The sequence below is a fragment of the Solanum stenotomum genome, chromosome 7 (assembly GCF_019186545.1).
Source record: "Solanum stenotomum isolate F172 chromosome 7, ASM1918654v1, whole genome shotgun sequence".
Classification (NCBI taxonomy): domain Eukaryota; kingdom Viridiplantae; phylum Streptophyta; class Magnoliopsida; order Solanales; family Solanaceae; genus Solanum; species Solanum stenotomum.
In genome coordinates, this window is record NC_064288.1 from 40,427,006 (window position 1) to 40,431,707 (window position 4,702).

Below are 4,702 nucleotides of genomic sequence, written 5' to 3' on the forward strand. Positions count from 1 at the left end.
TAGAAATAGAACTCTAACTATCAAACCCGTCCCGTCTCCTTACTCGAGATATCTGAGATAGCTCCGTAAACTAATAACTTATAATAGACGAGCCCATTATCCTTATGTTCTAAACTTTATTCTTGGTACAAGGGGAGAGGCGAAGAATTCTAGTTATAGTTCTTCTTCTGCCTAATCTTTAGTACCGCCTTGAGATTGAATCTTTAGAACCATGTGCCTAAGAGGGCGAGGACCTTTATAGCCATAATTCTTCCCCCAGTTCTACCTCCTTCTGCAATAGTGATCTATCCCGTCAATCCCACCCGTGAGCTATCCATTCTAAGCTGTCTTTGCCTAGCAAGATACGTCTAGTTCTCCCTCCACTTGCCTATCTCAATAGGAAATTGGAACAGTCTCCGATTTCAAAGAAAAAGTTGAGGTGAGAGCAATACCTTCTGGAATCGGAGCAATAACTGCTATAAAGTAAGGAGATGCGCAGGAACGATCCTAAAGCAAAGACTCGGAATGCTCCACGACTAAGTATACCCATTCAAACTCGCTTTTGTTCAATTATAAAAAAATAAGCACTTTGATGAAGATTTATAGCATCATTCAAGTAAATACAGATTAAGATCGTAGAAACATGAGCTTGTGATATAGCTACACCTAATTCCAGACGAACCCACTTAAAATCTTTACTGAACTATGACCAGCCATCATATTAGCAAATAAACGTATTCCTGAGCTTAATGCTCGAAAATAATAAGGGATTAGCTCAAGGAGTACTAAAAAAGGTGCTAATGGCAGCGGGACTCCCGCGGGTAATAAGAAGCTTAAAAAATGAGGCCCATTTTTTTGAAATCCCACTATAGTAATGCCAATAAAAATCGAAAATGAGAGACCCAAAGTAATGAGAAAATGACTTGTAATTGTGAAGCTATAAGATATTATCATACCCTGGGGATTACAAAATAAGGAAAAAGTAAGAGTGACCGAGATGTGAGGGGAAAACTTTTGTTTAACATTTCCAAAAAGACCACCTATTTGTTCGTTTACAGGGTTCAGCACCAAATCATAAATAAGCTCTACCAAGGATGGCCAAGCATTTGGTACTGAGTTTCCTCCTCCCTTTTTAGTAACAAAATAAACCAAAAGTAGGACCAAACTGAGAGTTAGTAGCATAAAAAAAGATAGATTTGTGAATGAGAAATATAAGTTTCCTATTTTCATAGGAATCAATGGAATTATTTCAAATTGTTCAAGTGGGCTGGAGACAAGATCTTTCACTAGATCCACTGCATCTTTATATGCTTCACCCGCTACTCCGTTTTGATTCAAATCTTTCAATAGGGAGTCAAGAAAGTCAATATCGTTGCTTTCACCATGTAGAACTTCGGCCGCTTCCAGAACTTCTTGGGCACTCTTGTTAGGCATCAACTCTCCTAATTTCGCCCATATATCAGATTGAAGTTCCACTATACGTTCACTGGAACGGTTAAGACCTGGAAAGTGCTCAAAAATACCATTAGAAGAATCGTTAATAGTTGTTGTGGATTGAAGAGAAGTTGTCGCAGATGTAGCACTGGAATTGAGACTTTCTTCATCAAAGGAAAAGATACGCGGAATTCTTGGAAACATATTGATTTAGTTGAGACAAAACGATTTCCTCAATACAGCTTCACTCCGTCAAGCTTGTACGAGTAGTGAAGAAGTATAGATTTAGTTGGTTGTTGACCAACGGAAAGCATGGGATCAAAAAAGGCAGAATTTCTTTTCTAAAAAAAATCTCTTTCTTTTTTTTCCCCAACGACAAAGGAACTTACGGGTGGGGCATTTTCGGGGGCTAGCCCGCTTCCCATTACTTAATAGGGCAATTCCTCGCACATAATTTAGGGAGCCATTGAATGGTGACTAAAACACTAGAAATGGGGACTACCCGAGTTAATGATAGAGGCAAGAACTTTTTCCGGCCAAGTCCCATTAATTGATCATAACGATATCGTGGAAATGCTGCACGGACCCATATATATAGGAATAGAAAAAGAATCTCCTTGATACTAAACCAGATCGAGCCCGAGATCTTCTTCTAAATGGGAAGATCTAGGATAGGCGGCCAACCTCCTGGAGAGAGCGATGTGCATAGACCAGGCAAGTAAGGATGCAGCTCCGTGGATCGCTCGTCGAGCCTGATAGGTGGTGGTATCACACCCTTCTCAAAGGAACCGTACGTGACACTTTCGCGTCATACGACTCCGTCCCAGAAGCAGGACCTTCCCTTTCCTTTGACCAACGGGCCCCCAAACCTTTCTGATTTCGTGCCAAACCGGGTCTCCATCTTCGAACTTCCTGTTCGATGAGACCCCAGGTCTCGTTGTTTGCATTTTCTAGGTCACGCCTTAACCTCGTTAGAAAGCGTAGTTGGCTAGCTGCCAACATATCTTTTACGTCACCGGCCACATAGTTTGCAGCGTCTTTCACTGCATCGCATTTGCCGGGGCTGAATCCCCTTTCTTGAGTGATCCCCTTCGCTCGTTGGCAGAACGCCTTGATGCGTGCGTCTAGTTTGTTGGGGTGATACTCCGCCTCTTTATACTCTTAGGAGGCGAGAAACTCCCGTTCCCTTCTCCTTCCTTACTCTTCCGAGGATGGCTCAGGGGGAGCCGATTCCGTCTCCGGCTGAGGAGGGAAATTTCAATCGATAGGCGGTAGCTTCGACGAGCTGGGACGTGGAAGTGAAAACCCTAAACTTGAAACGCTACCCTTCTTTGCTACTCACTATCTAAGGGGCAAATTCGAAGTCGGTTACCAAGGCCCGGAAGCTCGGGGATTGAATACCCCTATGTTCCAAGTGACTAGCTTGGCTGGTGATGCGTTCACCCACTTGCAAGCTTTCTTCCAAGCACGAAATCCTTAGTTCGCCCGCTACCATACGAGCCGGTGTACTCTTATCGCTAACCCCGAAAGAGGCTATACTTTAAGAGCCAACCGACTCATTATCCCTGGACGCAAGGATTAAGAAATAGCGATGTATCAGGGGCTGAGCGTACCTTCCGCTCAGGAACAAGAAATGGAGCTATTAAGTTAAGGTGCCGCTTTCCTTTTTCTAGCCCTTCTTTGGGTTCCCTATCGATGCGTGTATGCCTTCGTCGAAGAAAGCGAGGGAATCACAAGAAATTTTCATACAACTAGGCCTAATTCCATCGATGAATCATTCGAGAACGAATTTAGCGAGACTAATCTAATCTTATTCAACCTTAGATGGGAATTAGGGCGAAGCCTGGGGCGGTCTCTGCCTTCTTAACACGCGGCACACCAACTTGAAGTCTGATTTGAAAATCTCTCTCTACCTTCACAAAACTTCTCGCGCACTTCTCGTAGTTTTGACTTGCTCTTAGGCTACCGTTGACCGGTTTCGTGAGACCATTTCGGTCTACACACACATGGCTAAGCACTATTGGGCGGAGCTTTCTCAATCCAAGCTAACTAATAGAAGAAAAAAGAAGAAATGAAGATCTTATAAGGGACTCACCCCATCTTTACATAAGCAATTTCTTGAACGGAAAAAATAGATGCTTTCATGGACTACTTTGACTTTAGGGATTTGCTTCATCATTAGCTAAAGAAGAGAGACAAGGGAGAAGCTCAGTCTAATTGTCCGAAGTGATTCTTTCTTGATTGGATGCCAGCTTTCTCTTAATTCGTGCACTTACATACAATATAGGTAGTTCATCTCCTTCTAAGAAAAATATCCAAAGTTTTCATTTTTGATCGAATTCCGTCTAGTAAGCCTCGAGATCTTACAGATGCTGTTGAGAATCGTCATTAAACAATCATGTATCGGACGCAACATCCCTTGAAGTAAGTAAAGGGCGCAAAGATGCGGATTTGACCCGCAACCCCTTTCTTTTTCTTTGTTTAGTGGAGATCTACTCCGATGCCTACTAGAGATAGGCTCCTATCTATGCTAACTATCTTTGTTTGGTTTTATTTATTATGTTTGCATGTATGGCAAAAACCCTAGTTGAAAATGTTGACTACTTATGCTAATATAATAATAAAGCCTTGGATTCTATTTGGATTCCTTACCACCGGGGATTCCCCTATCCTCACTGTAGGAACATACTGAGGCTAAAGTAGCCGCAGTCTTTGTCTTTGAGTAAGTTTCTATTGAGCTCAGCCCCTGGTAATATACTAAAGAATCATAAGAATCATATCCTGAGGACTAAAGAAAAGCTGCCTTGGAATCGAATTTGAAACTTTGAAATAAGGGCCTGTGAGAAGTTCTTCTTTTAGACGCTAAGAGATCTTTAGTGTATTCTCTGCAAACCTCAACACTTCGTCAGCAGGTGATAACTGCCATCTTTTTAGGTTTTTAAACCATCAGGACAGAATGCATTTAGCGGCATATAGAACGAAGCGGACAATATAACGTAATCTATCAATTGTTGAGCTAAACCATACTTTTCCCCTAAAGAAGATTTCCTACTAACCGGATTTTGGAATTTCTTGCTTTTCGGGGCATATCTGCCGTGATCTTCCCGACTGAACTCTTATAGACTCAAGAGAAGCTGTAGGCTGAGCTAATTCAGTAAGCTATTCAAGCTCCTAGACCTTCGTCTGCCTAGTCCTGTCCTCAATAGATGACTTCCGCTTTAGGACTTCTCAGAGATTAATCGATCTATCTTAGTTACGACCGGAGACAGATCGGGACGAGCTGCATCCT

General features: G+C 42.3%; 1 pseudogene across 1 annotated transcript; it reads right to left on the bottom strand.

Annotated features, from left to right (window-relative positions):
- Positions 1-109: 109 nt before the first annotated feature.
- LOC125870449 (ATP synthase subunit a-like) lies at positions 110-4,130 on the bottom strand (annotated as a pseudogene). Its single transcript, XR_007446894.1, has one exon. The product of XR_007446894.1 is annotated as an ATP synthase subunit a-like (transcript).
- Between the last annotated feature and the right edge of the window lie 572 nt (positions 4,131-4,702).